General features: G+C 38.1%; 1 protein-coding gene across 5 annotated transcripts in view; it reads left to right on the top strand.

The window, feature by feature from the left end:
- The window catches only part of TASP1 (taspase 1), a 272,025-nt gene that overhangs the window by 125,592 nt on the left and 129,590 nt on the right, over positions 1-16,843 (top strand). The window lies entirely within an intron of this gene.

Here is a 16,843-nt window from a genome sequence, read left to right as displayed (position 1 = left end):
TGTTTTGTTTTTTTTTCTCTAGAGATTTAGGATAGTGCCAATTTAGATCACAAAAGATATAAAAGCAACAAGGTATTTCAAAAATTAGGTAATCTCTTGAATAAAATGTTGGGACAGAAAATATAAGATGTATTTCAAAATGTTTGTTTGTGTATGTGTGTGTGTGTGTGTATGTATATATATGTGTTTATATGTATATATATATGTATTTATATGTATATATATGTATATATATATGTATTTATATTTAAACATTTTATTTATTTGAGAGAGAGAGTTCCATAAGCAGGGGAGGGGCGGAGGGAGAAGGAGAAGCAGACTGAACTACACAGAGAGCCTTGATCCCAGGACCCCAAGATCATGACCTGAGCCGAAGTCAGATGCTTAACCAACTGAGCCACCCAGGCTCTTCAAATTGTATATTTTATGACATCTACTCCTCTAGCTACACTTTTAATTAAATGCAGGTCCTCTTTTTGTATCTGTGTTAGAAGTTGTTATCATTCATCCTTTTTGATGGCTGAGTAATATTCCATTGTAGATACGTACCACATCTTCTTTATCCATTCATCTGATGAAGGGCATCTCGGCTCCTTCCACAGTTTGGCTGTTGCGGACATTGCTGCCATTTGCATTGACATGGATGGAACTGGAGGGGATTATGCTAAGTAAAATAAGTCCAGCATAGAAAGACAGTTATCATACAGTTTAACTCATATATAGAACTTAAGGAATATAGCAGAGGACCACAGGGGAAGAGAAGGGGACAAACCATGAGAGACTCTGGACTCTGGGAAATAAACTGAGTGTTACAGAAAGGAGGCTGGGTGAGGGGATGGGGTAACCAGGTGATGGGTATTAAGGAAGGTATGTGTTTGGATAAGCACTGGGTGTTATCCGTAACTAATGAATCATTGAACACTACAACAAAAACTTATGATGTACTATATTCTGGCTAATGGAACATAATAAAAAAAATAAAAAATAAAAAAATCACATTACTACTTAAAAAATCATTATCATTTAGAAATTCCGTGTGTGTGTGTGTGTTGGGAGCAGTTAATGGGCAGGATGGTTATCTAGATCCAGGTTTTCTGTGCTTGTGCCAGGTGTACTTGAAGCCTTTTCTCTCAATGTAGTGATATGAGTGGTTGACCAAGTGGTTCATCCCCTTTGCTGTGTTGTCTCTCAAGTTACAGACTTAGGACTTTCTCCTTCATGTCATCAGGCTTTATCAGGAGAATAGATATGGCTGCCTTTCCTTCCTTTCTTCAGTTGCTTGACACTTTGGCTTCTGTATGACTCTGCTAACAAACCACCCAATCCAACCCAGCCCTTTTTTCCTGCTTACTTTTGACTCTCAGATCTCTTATACAGGTGCCTCTCTCCTTTTTATTGTAGCATAGATCCTAAAACTCTCTTGGTTTGTCCTGTTCTTCTGACCTGCTCCATCCTGGCCCTCTTCACAGACTCTTCCCATTGCTACCAACCCCAGGGTTGGGCCTCTTGTGCCTTTTCTTAGTTTCACTTTATGTTTTCTCTTGGTGATTTGGTGTTATTACTGTTCTCGTGATTTTAGCAGTTGTTTTTTACAGTATTTGCTTCCATGTCTATCTCCTCTGGACTTTTCTCTGGAAGGCCACATGAATTTTTTCTGACTTTCTGTTTGACATATCCCTCTGGGTGTCATCTGTGCATATCAGATTCAACAGGCTCAGTGAAATACCTTATTCATTATTCCCACCCTTTGCCATGAGATTTCTCCTGTGTTCTCTCTCTTTTGTTGCCATCACTATCCTATTCTTTGCTCAGACTTGACCTCTTGGTACCATTTTCATATTTGTTGCTTCTGTCCATTTCCTTGCATCAGTGGAAAAATAATTGTGGACCACTGGCCTATAAGGTGAAGTCTCCAAACACAAATTAATGTTAAACTTTAACCATACTAATTGTAATTGGCAAAAAATTGATTTTCATTCTTTCAGTTTTGAAGAGATGAGCATAATATAATATGAGTTAGTTTTTAAAAAGATTTTATTTCTTTATTAATTGAGAGAGAGAGTGTGTGTGTGAGCAAATGTGGGGGGGGGAGCAGAGGGAGAGGGATAAGCAGACTCCATACTGAGCTTGGAGTCAGACACAAGGCTCGTTCACATGACCCTGAGAACACAACCTGAGCCAGGATCAAGAGTCAGATGCTTAACCGACTGAGCCATCCAGTTGCTCCAATATGAGCTAATTTTTAGTTTAATATTGGTGGCACATGGAAATCTCTGTGCATGATATTTAGGAATTAGCTTTTGCACATAATTAAGTATATGGTTTTATGTCTATAGACAGTTGTGGTATTTGAAAAAACTGAAGTCTAAAATAGATAATTCATTGTTTCATTTTTATTTTCCCAAAGTAGTATTAGTATCATATGTTGTATTGACTTAATTTTTGGTCAGTGTGTTACTCAGTGAGTTGGTTTGTCATCGTTAAGTGTTACTCTCATGTCTAGACATTTGGAAGCCTGGATTCTCGTTTAAGCTAAAATCCTGAAAGCTACCTGTCACTTCAGAAAAGAAATTTGATCTCTTTGGGATTTTCCACCTCTCTCCTTTTTAAAATTGGTGATGTAGAAGCTGGAATAGGATCACATTTCATTGATTTGATTATGTTAAGAGTGCAGTGGGTGGGTAAAGCTAAAATTATAAAATTAAGGTCTTTTTCCCTTCCCCTTGCATATTACCTCCTTTGCACATCTTGCATCAACTGAAGATAATTTCACATGACTAAAGATAAATTCAGGTTTCTAGTTCATGACATCCAGTGCAGTTTTTAAACTTGGATTCCTAGTTTGTTATGTTATATTCTTCTGATGTTTAAGGACTAACCATCATCATCCCCCATACCCTGAGGATAATAGAGCAAATCTCCAGTTCCTTCGTCCCTGGGACTTTGTATGATTGGTTCACCCTTGTTTCTCCTGGGGCTGTTGCTGTGAGATTGACAACAGAAACACATGGCAGAGTTGGGTGACCAAGTCAGAAGAAAGGTGGTGCAAGGAATTTTGCAATTGTTTGGTCAAAATAAAAAAGACTGGTGCCTTAGGCTGTTGCAGAAAATTTAGAGACCTGGCCTACATTTTAGGTTTATAGTTCTTGGAAGGTAGTAATTGAAAGATGGAGGGAAGATAGTTATGGTCAGGGTAGGGCTCTCCCAAGGCCAGACAGGCAATTTGACCATTAGCCTCAGGGATAAACTCCAGCATCTTGTTCTCATCACTGGGTGGGGAGGAATGAGTGGGGAGTGGGAAAGAGAGTAGTGTGGCAGGAGCGGGCTGTGCAAACTCTGACTAATGTTCTGGCATTATGGAAATTTGTCTAGCTAGGAAGGTAGCAGAGTATATACCTGGGTTCTTGTGCAGACTCTTTCACTCACTGGCTGTGACCTTGGCAAGGGTTATTTGTAAAGCAAGAATATCTACCTTAATATCTGTGAGTACTGAATGAGTTGACATATGGAAGGCAGTTAGCATACTTCTTGGCTCAGAGTAGTCCTTCAGTAATTAATGGTGTGTCATTGAATCTAAGTCACCGTCTTTTATAAGCTACACCATTATTTTTAAAAAATTGGTTGATTCATATTTTTTTATTGTGGTAAGAATACAACATAAAATCTTTTCTTAAATTTTTCACTGTAAAACACAGTATTTTTAACTTTAGATGCAAATCATACAACAGATCCCTTGAACTTTATTCATCTTGCATTACTGAAACTTTATGTGTTTTTGTTTGTTTGTTTGTTTTTTAGAGAGGGAGAGGGGGTGGGCAGAGGGAGAAAGAGAGAATTTTCCAGCATGGAGTCTGATGTGGTGCTCAGTCTCACAACCCTGAGATCATGACTTGAGCCAAACTCAAGAGTTGGACATTTAACTGACTGAGGCACCCAGGTGCCCTAAAATTTTATGAATTTTTTAATATCAACTCCCCATTTCTCCCTTCTCCTAGCTCCTGGAAATCACCATTCTACTTTTTGCTTCTATGAGTTTGACTCTTTTAAGTTCCTCACGTAAATGGAATTATGCAGTATCTGTCCTTCTGTGACTGGCTTACTTTACTTTGCATTGTATCTTTGAGGATTATCCATGTTGTATATGGAGGGATTTCCTCTTTTAAGGCTGAATAACATTCTGTTGTACATGTATACCACATTTTCTTTATCCATTTATCTGTTGGTTAGCATTTAGGTGATATCTACATCTCGGCTATTATGAATAATGATGCAGTGAACATGGAGGTACTGATATCTCATCAAGATCCTGATTTCAATTCTTTTGGATAGATACCCAGAAGTAGAATTGTTAGATCATATAATAGTCCTATTTTTAATTTTTTGAGGAACCTGCATACTGTTGCTCGTAGCAGCTGTACCATTTTACAATACCATGAACAGTGTACAAGGCTGTGAATATCTTCACAGCTTCACCAGCCTTTTTATCTTTTATCCTTTCAATACTAGCCATTGTAATGGGTATGAGGTGATGTCTCGTTGTGATTGGAGAAATGTCTATTCAAGTCCTTTGCTGATGTATTAATCTTACTATTTGATTTTTTGCTATTGAGTTGTAGTTGTAGGAGTTTCTCATGTCTTTTGGATGTTAACTCCTTATCAGATATATGGTTTGTAAACATATTCTCCCATTCTTTTTTTTTTTTAATTAATAATTAATTTATTTATTTGACACAGAGAGAGAGATCACAACTAGACAGAGAGGCAGGCAGAGAGAGAGGGGGAAGCAGGCTCCCTGCTGAGCTGAGAGCCCAATGTGGGACTCAATTCCAGGACTCTGAGATCATGACCTGTGCCGAAGGCAGAGGCTTAACCCACTGAGCCACCCAGGCACCCCCATATTCTCCCATTCTATAGGCTGCTTTTTCATTTTTTGATTATTTCTTGTGCAGAAACTTTTTAGTTTGATATAGTCCTACTTACCTATTTTTGCTTTTGTTGCCTCTATATTTAGTATCTTATCCAGGACTAAAATATACCAATATGATACATATACTAAGGGGGATAAAGACTGCCAGTCATAGTAGGACACACTTTTTTCTCATCTCTCTTTACACATGGTTGTTACTTTACAAGAAAATATAGAATTTATACAATTCCTCCAACAAGAAACATTTGCTGCACTAATAACAATGTCATGTACCATTGCTATTTCCATGCCTTCTTATGCTCATACTTACTTTTTGTTCCAATTCTGCAATATACTGTAATATTTTTTGAATACATGGTAAGTGACAACTCAGCTCAAAACTTGTAGTTCCAGCATGGTGCACAACTCCACTGAAGGGTTGACAACAGGATCAGCTTACTTCCTTCTAGAGGCAGTGCTCACTATGTCACAGCTGCAGCCTGGAGAGCAGCCATGGGAGGATGCCATCAATTATAATGTGTGGACTGATTTCAGAACATTTTGAACATAGAAAAAAATATACTTTAGAATTGATGAACTTCAATAAAAACTTTTCTTATTCTCAGTTGTGTGTGTATGTGTGTGTGTGTGAAAATAACTATTTAGGCTTTCTTAAGCAGTGGCATAAGCTCTTGAGAAAAGGGGATCTGTGGGTATGTTTGTGTTTCCTGAGTGCTTGGCATAGGGCCTTGCACTTAGTGCTTACTAGACAAATTAAAATTAAGACAAATGATGATTATTATAATCATCAATGTTGCCAAGAGACTGGAACTTAATTATTCCAATTACTAAAAAGATAGGATAATTATGTAATGTGATAGAGGTGCTAGTTATTGCTACAGTGGCAATCATATTATAATATATGAATGTATCAAATTAACATGTTGTAAACCTTAAATTACATAGTGTTATATGTCAAATATTTTTCACTAAATGCATATGTGAGTCTTCCCTCTTCTGGAAGGATGGATGTCATTTCAAAAAAGATTATTCATCATGGAATTTCTTTAAATAGTACTTTAAGATTTGATTCAATTTGCCAAAGTCAGAATCACACATAATTTTTCAGTAACATGTCAGATGCATAATGTCAGATGCATCTGTGGTCTTTCTCTGGCTATGGAAAGGAAGAACAGATTGAGGATTAGAAGATCAGAAGGAGGAAAAAAGAAGGAGATTAAGTTTATGCTCTGCTTGACCTTAGCATTGGTATGCCTTTCCTTGTCTGTGCAGTATATTTTTTCCTTAAAGAGAAATAGTGAGTCCAGGGGTTAGATGGCAGTTGAGTGGAGTTCAGGAGACACAGGCTTCAATCCTCCTTCCTTAAAGTGTTTTAGCATGAAGAAAGCTCTGTTACTTGGTTTCTGGTATGTGACCCAGTGATTTCTGATTTTGTAGGTTCTTTGATTTTCTAGGGTTTGACTCTGGGTAGTTCTAGAACCCTGAGGTTGGTGACGGTATGGCAATGTCTTGCCAGGAGTAGGTTCAAAGGCTGGGGTGATAAAAAATGCAAAAAATGAGACCGGGCTTTGCCTAAATATTTGTGAGTCAGTGATTCTGAGCTGGCACTCTTCCTCTGGGGCTGGGAATTAATGTTACCCTTCCTTGGTTCTTCAGCCTAACGCAGCAGTCCTTCCTCTGCCCTTCTGTGGGAGATTGTCTCTTAAGTCTGTGCTGCAGAACTCCTCCCCAGGGACCTTTGTCAGAGGTTTAAAGCAGCCTTCCTCACAAGAGTAGAGTTACATAATGCAGAAGCCAGTGGCTGACCATTGCTGAGACATCCACATGTACTATATGGTCATCATTCTCTGGGGGCCCAGAAAGGGTGGAGAGGCAGGTAGGAATCCATGCTTTTACCTCCTCTTTAAGACTAGCCATGATTTCTCTTTAGTATTCTTTGTATGTCGTAAGCATTCTTTGTGGCTTAGCCTCCTGATTAATGTCCTGAATAAAACCCCTGTTTTACTCAGGACTCTGTGTTTAGGTCACCTTGGAGTTCAGCCTCTCTTCCCACTCTTACCTGTTTTTGATCAGCCTTTCAAGGTGAAACATCAAGGAGTTGTCTCTACCTAAATTTCAGTATTTTTTCTCAGTTCTCTCCTCTCCTCTATTTTTTACATCAGTCAGGCCTTCCCTCTACTACCACCACCTCACCAATCTGTTCTTGTCCAGATAAACAATCACCTCCAAAATCCAGTGGTCATCTTTTAATCCCATAAGCAGCACTTAACACAGTTATTTGAATGGCTTACTCCTCTTGGAAATACTGTACCAACAAGAGTTGGTGGTCTAACCTGTCAAATCATGTCATACTTCTTCTTTGAACTGTCCAGTCACTAACCTTCTTACTCAGAGGAAAAGCCAAAGTCCTTACGAAGGGCCTCTGAGACCTTATATATGGTGTTGCCCACTTTCTTCTCAGACTTCAACTTTTGGTTTTCTTTCTTTGCTCATTCAGTTCTAGCTACATTGGCTGCTTTACTGTACTTTAAATATGCCATGTATATTACCCCGTTAGGACCTTTACACGAGTTCCTTCCTTTTCTGTTATCTCTCTGCCCTCAGTAGCTGAAGCTGCTGCTTCCCCCTTTATAAACTCTTTATTCAGATGGTTTACCTTCTTACTGTGATCTTTCCTCACCACCCTATTTAAACATGTAAATTTTCTCAGCCAACATTCTCCTTCCATGTTGTATTTTTTTCTCATAGTGTATATCATTATCTAATTTTTAAAAAGATTTTACTTATTTATTTGACAGAGATTACACGAAGGCAGAGAGGCAGGCAGAGAGAGGGAGTAGCAGGCTCCCCATGGAACAGAGAGCCCAATGTGGGGCTCGATCCCAGAACCCTGAGATCATGACCTGACCCGAAGGCAGAGGCTTAACCCATTGAACCACTCAGGTGCCCCTATCATTATCTAATTTTATATGTCACCTATTTATTTTATCTTTATTTTCAACCCTGCTTTACTCCAAAACTCCATGAAGACTGGGATTTTCATCAGTTTTCTTCACGGATATGTGGATGGTGCTTATCTGAAGCCCCCAATGATGTTTGTTGAATGAATTGAATATGAACAAATAAATACAATGGGGTAGTGTCTTAGCTTGTGCTACTGTAACAAAATACCATAGACTGTGTGGTTTAAACAATCGGCATTTATTTCTCACAGCTCTAGAGGCTGGGAAGTCCAAGATCATAGTGCCAGCAGATTCGCTTCCTGGTGAGGGTACTCTTTTTGGCTTGCAGACAACTGCCTTTTTGCTATACCCTCATATGGTAGAAGGAGGGAAATAGGGAGAGAGGGAAGGAGAGAAAGAGAGAAGGAGAGAGAGATGGAGGCTCTTGTGCTGTCCTCATGACTTCATCTAACCCTAATTACCTCTCCCCAAATACCATCACACAGAAGATAAGGGCTCCAACATATAAATTTGTTGGGGGTAGGGTGGAGCACAAAGCATTAGTCCATAACAGGTGAAGTGTGCTGGGTCAAGGGCTGAGAGGAGGGTCAGGGAAGTGTTGAGAGTGGTTATTCTGGTGAGAATGGAAGATGCTTAAGTAGCGGGGTGAGTGCAAGGTGTGTGGAGTTTAATTTAGAGTCCCTAGATGGCCTTGACTTAGTATTTAAATTTTCTTTTGTATGAAATGGGGATCTTTTTGATTAGGGACCCACTCATACATTTGGAAGATAAATCTTTCATCTCTGAGGTTGTTCTGGAATGATTAACAGTGATTTAGACAGTGGGAGGCAAAACTGGTCAATAAGTTAAATACCTTGCTATTCTACTGAGTTGGAATCCAGACTCTTCAGCCTGCTCTGCTTCCTTTATCTGCCTTATTAGGCAGTGCTACTGTTGCATAATTTGTTTCACTTAAGAAGAATCTTCAGGGGCTCAGGATAATGAACAGATACTTAAGCTGAAATAATTTGGTTTGTAAGATGTAGGGTTGGGAATCATGCCATGAGAAATCTTTTTTTGTGAATTGTAACTTCTAGATGTGAGCATAGATAAAACCTTAACATTTGTAAACATCATCATCTTAAAAGCACTTGATTCCTTGGATTGTTTCATTGGCGGTGATGGGGGAAAGAAATATTGTTCCTTTATAGATAACAGAGTATTTAAACTACCAGCACATTTCTAAGAACTAAAGTAATTATCTGGGATGGGAATTCTATTCTGAGACTGTTCCTTATTCTGATTACGTCACTTCATATCAGATGAACTATTAATATATTATTTCCTGCTTTTTACATAAGTCACTGATGGTTCAAAATAAAGTGGAATTCTCAATTATGCTAGGTCATTTCCCGGGAAACCAGTTTAGTATGACAGCTTTGGTTATCATGAATCTTAGAGGTTTAAAATGAGTGCATTTTTTCCTAATTGTGAAAACACATGCTTATTGAAAAAAATTTGGAAAATGAAACTGATAATTTTGCCATCCTGTTGTAAGCAATATTAATACTTTTGGTAGATTTCTGGTAGATAAAACAAAAATGGCAAAACTGTTCAGCTTGTGTTATGGTTTGTTTATTTAATATTGTATAATAAACAATGTGTCATTAAATATTCTTTGAAAAATAATTTTAAGGAATATGAATGATGTCTTTTCATGCATGCATGAGTGCAGGTATTTTGCTCTTATGTAAGATGACTTGTAATTGCTCTATTGTTATAAAACTGTACCTATTTTAGAGGCTCTTATCCTGTGCTATAGTCTGGGAATGGTGAAAGAGAAGTCATGATGTTCCGTGTCCTATAAGGGCATGGAATCTATGGCCATATTTGATTGTGTAGGAAAGTTTCCTATTGCCAGTACAGAAATATGGTGATATATTGGATATACTAAAGGCTTGCTAGTGCTGGATGGGGTTCTGCTGCATCCATTCACCTAAGGAGTGTGTACTGTAGTGCCCCCCAGAGGGTCACTGGCAGGCACCTTGGTGCACCTGATGCCTTGACTGTTCAGCTGCCATTAGTACATCCTTCTTCCCTCAAATCCCAACCAAACCAGTTGCCTTTAAGTTTAGCATATACTCACTGAAATGTTTCCAGCACCCTAGAAGAGCTCAGAACATCATGAAGAATAGTAAATCTTTCTTTGAACAAGATTATTTAGAGTTGGGTTATAGTGGATCACATGAACTCCAAGATGTTCTTTTGATGTTCGTACTTTCTCAAATCTTTCTTCCTCCTTTCTTTCTTTCTTTCTCTCTCTCTCTCTCTCTCTTTCCCTCCCTCCCTCCTTCCTTTCTTGCCAAATACTTATTTTGCATTGCTTTGTTGTTGTTTTGTGAAAGAACAGACTTCTAATTTTAAAACAGAAGGTGAAGAAATGGTAGAAACAGAAGCATAAGATCAAGTGATGGGTTAAAATGTCAGTGCTGTGATCCTTAATGTAATTCTCCCTTTGATTGTTTTCACTTGAAAGAATGCCTTTTCTTTCCTATTGTCGACTACTACCTGCTGTCAGTTCGAGAGGGTGTAAGTGGAGCAACTTGTCAAAGGCTTTCTAAGCTCCCTTCATATGGTTCACAGAAACAGAGCTGGATTTTCATTTCTTCTTTCATTCAACAGGAGTCTCTTTCATGTTTGAAAATTGAAAACGCGTGTTTTTCAGTGTGGAGCGAGGATGTGTGTGCCCTCTGGCACACCTGTTTCTAATTTCCTGACTTGAAAGCATAACCCATCAAAAGGAGCAGAAAAACAATTTCTTTCTGACACGCTGCTTCGTGCTCCTTATTGGACTGAAGGCCTTCGTGGCTTTGCCATCTTAGTTCCCTCTGTAGAAGGCTCTTGTTAGAGGCAGAGTTCACTCAATACAGGCAGTGCCTTTTATCGAACAGAGCCATTTTTGGTATTATTTTGTTGTGGTGGTGGTGGTTCTTTTCAGCTCAGGAAATTTACTTGAAATAAGATTTATTTAAAAAACACAAAAAGGTCTTTAAAAATCTCGAATATTAAACATAGCTGGGCAGTGTATGTTGGAACGATATGTGTAAGCTGATCAGCGAACCGATTGGCTAGGAATAGGGTTTGGTTGAGCATACGACTGTTTAAATTCCAGAGCGCTGTTTAACATAAATCAAATATTTCCAACGCATTATTCAGATTTGTGTGTACTTTAAAGTCTTGCCAACTTGAATAACTGTGAGGCACAGTATGTTGACTTTGAGTTTTGTAAATTGATAATTTGTTGCTATGAAAGTTGTACATGGTATAACTCATCACTTTCTGAAGGTGCATAGTATGTCTGATGTTGGCAAGCTGTTATGAAAAAATGATGCCCAGGGAATTCAGGGCTTTAGCTTTCAGATGCTTGAAGTATGGGTCTTTGGTTCGTTGTAAGGTTTATCCTGGACATTTTCAGTGTAAGGTACTTGGTTCTTTAGACATCAACCTTGGCTTAGACTTTCTATTTCTGAGAGTTGTTTGGGATAATAATCTTAATGCTGTATCTTCAGAAATAGTCTCTCAGGCTATTTTTAAAAAACACCTACTCTCTTCACACTTTAGCATGTATGAATCACCTGTTAAATGGCATAGTATGACCCAGTGGGTCTGGGAGGACCTGATATTCTGCATTTTTCACAAGTTCCCAGCTGATTCCAGGGCTGCTAGTCCACAGATCATACTTGAAGTAGTAAGGCAACATTTTGAGGGGCAGGGTAGTGCTGTCTCCCAGCTGTGCCTTGCCTATAACTCTCATCCCATACAATTTACCAGTCTCTTCCCATATTGTGTTTGGTGGATCAAAAGCTAAAGAGATCTGATGTATATCCTAGACCCTAGGTATCCCTGAGAATGTTAACAGTGGAACAAGTTAACTCACAGGTCAGGGTATCAGTGGATAAGGGGCCATTGAGATAGGATCAGTGTGCTGGCAGAAACGTTATTTATGTTTCCAGATTCTTCTGGGATGCGCCTGGCCCTAGTTGAGGTTCTTGCTGCAAACAGAGGTAACTGCTAACTCTAAAACGTGCTCATAGGGGAGTCAGAAAGACATAATGCTGAATCAAATGTGTTCTATTTTTCCGTGGTGACTGGTTAATTTGGGCAAAGAGATTTACTGGCAAATCATATAGAAAAAGTAGAGATAATGTAAAATGTAGAAACAGCTTGCATATTTTTTTTAAAGATTTTTTTTTTTTTAATTTATTTAGTCAGAGAGAGAGCGAGAGCGAGCACAGGCAGACAGAGTGGCAGGCAGAGTCAGAGGGAGAAGCAGGCTCCCCATGGAGCAAGGATCCCGATGTGGGACTCGATCCCAGGACGCCGGGATCATGACCTGACCCGAAGGCAGCTGCCTAACCAACTGAGCCACCCAGGCGTCCCACAGCTTGCATTTTTATTAACTTGTTATTGAATACATGTCATGGTTCTCAATAGTGAATCACAGTATGATTGAGTCCAGTACAACACATTGCGACCAAAGGATACCTTATATTTTTATTTTCAGAATGTTTTGTTCATATCATGAAAAAGTATATTTATTTATGTGTTGTATTTGTCTTTTGGCTTTGATAAAAAAGATTTTAATAACCACTGGCTTGACGAAAGGATGGAGAGACATGTTAAAAAAAGCTGAGTTAGATATTAAAGAATTAGAAACTTTATTAAAATTATACAGTGGTATTTTAGGTCTACATATACCCACATTGAATGTAAGAGCACGTTACATGCTGGAGGCAGTTTGGGGTGCAGGATATCGTGGGTTTGGGAATCAGACTTGGGTTTGAATTGTAATGGAAGGAGCAGGTTAGAAGGGTATGTCCACCAGTGCCAGGATCAGAACATCTTTTTATGGAAGAGAGACAAACATATATGCTAATTATCATTAAGATTATCACTTTGTAATATTGCATCATCTGTTAGTTGGGACTCAGTGTTGTATGTATTATCATGCTAAGGAGTTCTGTTTACTCCCTTTCTTTCTCTCTCTTCTAGCCTTACATGACAATGTTTTCTGGTTCTTTATAATACCTTGGTAAATTGTGTGTTGTCATCTGTCATATTAGTCTTTATTTGCTAATGTTGGTGATGGAATGATAATCTGCTTGAATTCTGCTATGATGTGATGGTGTGTTCTCAGAAATATGAGAGTATTTGCCCAGTGTAGCTGAGATATGTAGTAAAATTCATGTCAGAGGACAATAAATATTTAAAATTTACTGAGCATTTGTTTCATTTGAGTCCTTCATTATCCTTAAAATTTAGATTTGCCTCCTTTACCTGTTAAGCTTTCATACTTATGCCAAAGTAAATTTAGTGGAATATAGAAGTATAATCTTCTCAGTTGAAATATTTTTCTTGTGTTTGTCATATACATCTTCACTTTTCCAATTTGTCTTACCTCCTTTGACTTTGCTTCACATCTTAGCAGCAGTTCCTTTTTGCAGCTTTTCACATCAGAATTATTTGTATCTGGGCACAGCCTTGGGTTTGTGGTATAGTTCTGGGCTTTCCTCACATGCAACTTTTGCATATTAAATCCTGCTCATGTCTTCAAGTTCATGAATATTTCTTAGCAACTCACTGTGCAAATTGCACAGGTAAGTTTTATTATGATCTACAAAATAAACTCTTGCTATAAAGTCCTACTGTCATCATTTACTTCATTTCTTTATAGCTGTCATTGCAACATAAACAAGTTAGCACAATTTCTTGAGAATGTTTCTCTCTTTCTGCTTCTGTTTAGAATCACTTCCCAGAAATCTGGTTCATCTTTTAGGATTGAGCTCAAATGTGTTTCTTCTCTTTTCTGCAGCCTCCCTCCTTCTCTCTCTTTCTTCTTTCTTCACTCATCCCTGCGGATTTATTCCCTCCATGGTCACTGGGGCCATGAGATAGCATTCATGTGACTTATATGGTTGTTCTTCATTACAAAATGAGGTGGCTCTATGATATCATTGATATTCAATAAATTATCTGTTGAATTGAATTCAGTAACCCTTTGCCTATTTGAAGCACTGTCATATAGTCTGATTGCCAAAATGACTTAGTTGTTGCACATTAGTAAACCACAGCCAGTGCTCCTGCCTATTCAAGAGCTTTATGTGTTCATGGTAGAGGCTCTGTTCTTTTGAAGAGAAGGGTGGTTTAATTTTAGTTTAGTCTTGATAAAATCTTTTACAGTTTTCCTGCCTTTCCATTACTGAAGTTATTAGTGTGCTTTGGGCTATAAGTGGCAAAAAAAATCACAATTTGAACTTGTTTCAGTAGGAAGAAATGATATGATTTCACATACGAGGAAGTTCAGAGGTAGGAGGACTCCAGGGTTGGTTGGTTCAGGAGCTCCCCTGATGATACCAAGGACCTAGTTCTCCTCTGCTATTGTCATTGTTGACTTCTTCCTTAGGCTGATGGCAGAAAGGCTACTGCCTTGCCAGGAAAACCGATCACACAAAAATCTCTAGAAGGAAAGAAAACATATTTTCTTGATAGTTCTTTTCCAGGAATGAGGAACAGTTCCTTCAGAAGCTTCCTAGCAGACCTCTCCTCACATTCTGGTGATTGGCTAATGTTGGGTCACATGCCCATTTCTGAACTAATCACTGACAAAGGGAAATTACCCATAAACCTATCATGGGCACAGAATATGCCTATAGGGCATGTTTGTGACTGTGGGTTGGGGGGAGTAGAAAGCAGAGTAAAATCAGAATTCTGTTAGGAGAAGGAAATAGGTATATAGGTAACCACCACTATCCTACTAAACTAGGCACTTGCCATCATTTTGTGATGAGTAGTAAGGATGGTAATAATAGATATCATTTGTTGAACAATTGCTGTGGGCAGGTGCTATGCTAAATACTTTTTACCTAGTGATTCTAATTTTTAAATGAGAAATCAAGTTCAGAAAGATCAAACAGTACCTGAGTACCTAGAAAGTCTAAAGACTCTTCCCTTAATGACTAGAGAAATATGAAAAAGAAGAGGGACTGAGTTGGAATTTATTAAGCTATTATTCTACTTAAAATGTTATAGGTTAGGTATTTAAGGAGTTAAAAAATATATAGTTGTCATTTATATCTGTCCTTACCAAAGCCTTGTCTTTTGCCATTATTTTTGGCTAACACAGAGCTGGCTGTGGAAAATGGATGTTTTTGTTTTGAAAAATCAAATGCAGTAGATTAAAAAAAAAACACACCACCACAAAGTTTGTTTATATCTTCATTTCACTCAAATTGAATAGATGAAATGGGATCTGGCCTTTTTCATATTGTTTATGTTCTGCTTTGCTTCTTGGTTCTGGGGCAGAATTCCTGGTTCTTTTTGAATTTGTTTTCCTCTCAAGTATCATTTGCAACATTATCGTGTAAATTAATAAAGAGAAAGTATTTCTGTTCAGTGAGCATTGTAATTGTCCTAATATGACATAATACAAAGCTATTTTATTAGCATTATAAAATACCTTTTAAACATGTGTTCCCTTAACCTCAGTCTATTTTTTTTTAAGTCTAGAGGGTGATTTACATAAGTAACCACTGTAATATTTAAAATGAAGGTGATTTACATAAGTAACCACTGTAATATTTAAAATGAAGGTTCATTTAAGGGTCTCACTCCTTTTCATCTCTTAATATAAGGGCAAAGTTAGATGCTTGATCTGTATTTCATTTATGTGTTATAAAAGGGCCTTTGTAAATAAAGTACATGGATAAAAATGACTAAAGTTGTTTTTGTTCAGTGAAACTGTTATATAAATGGCATTATTGTATGTGTGCAGGTGTGTGTGCACACCTGTACATGCCCACATGGACAGGGATTACACAGACGACTGAGGAGTGATGTTATATCCATTGATGGATAGCTTCTGACTTTTGTTTTAGCCATTATAATACTAAAACACATTAGGTGCTTAATTAGGTGAAGTTACTCAGTCTAAATCAGCCATCTGTAACTATTGGTTATCTATTGCTGTTTAATGAATCACCCCCAATCTTTGTGGTTTAGAAGAACAGCCCTTTTCTTATTTCTTATGGTTGTGTGTGTTGGCTGGTTCTTAAATGAACAGGTCTTTTGCCAGTATGCTTGGGGATTCTCACATGGCTGCATTCAGGTTGTGGCTTAACTAAATGTCCATGACAGCTTTCTTACATGGCTGGTGTGTTGGTGGGGGCAACCAGAAGGTTGGACTCAGCTGGTGTGCTGGAATGCCCTTTTTAAATTTTTTTTAAATGTTCAGTTAGCCACTCTGTAGTACATTATTAGTTTTTGATGCAGTGTTCAATGACTCATAAGTTATGTGTAACATCCAGGGCTCATCACAACATGTGCCATGCTAGAATGCTTTGGACTTGCTTTCTTCTCATGTAGTATCAGGGCTTCTCCCTCTCTAATGTGGCCTCTCCAGCAAGGTAGCTGGACTTCTTACATGGTAGCTCAGGACTCTCAAAGCGCAAAAGTAAAAGTTGTCAATCTTCTTTAGGGCTTAGGGCTGGGACTAGCATCTGCTTGTTAAAGTGAATCACAGGGCCAATCCAGATTCAGTGTAGAAGAGGAACACATAAGGTCATGAATACTGGGCAGCTTGTTCATTGGGGGCCGTCTTTAGAGATTAGCTAACATAGTAACTGTTTCTTTTTTCTTTTCGGAATAACCATGTTCCCTTTGAGAATCTAAAAACTATGGATTCTCTCTCTAGAAACATTCACATGAGCACAGTTATCTGCATAAATGCACACACAATTCTAGTAGAATTTCATGGGATTCATAGTCATGGATTGCTCAGCTTAAGTACCTCTGGTCTAACTCATAAAGTAGGAATTTACTAACTCCTAAGTTAGTGATTTAAATAGTAATTTTATTGTTATAAAATAGCTGAATGGAATTTTATGCTGTAAAATTATCCTATAAAAATTCTATTTAA

Source organism: Mustela lutreola, chromosome 9 (genome assembly GCF_030435805.1).
Source record: "Mustela lutreola isolate mMusLut2 chromosome 9, mMusLut2.pri, whole genome shotgun sequence".
Lineage (NCBI taxonomy): Eukaryota > Metazoa > Chordata > Mammalia > Carnivora > Mustelidae > Mustela > Mustela lutreola.
The sequence above is the reverse complement of the archived record's forward strand: the minus strand, read 5'-3'. Positions and strand labels throughout refer to the sequence as shown.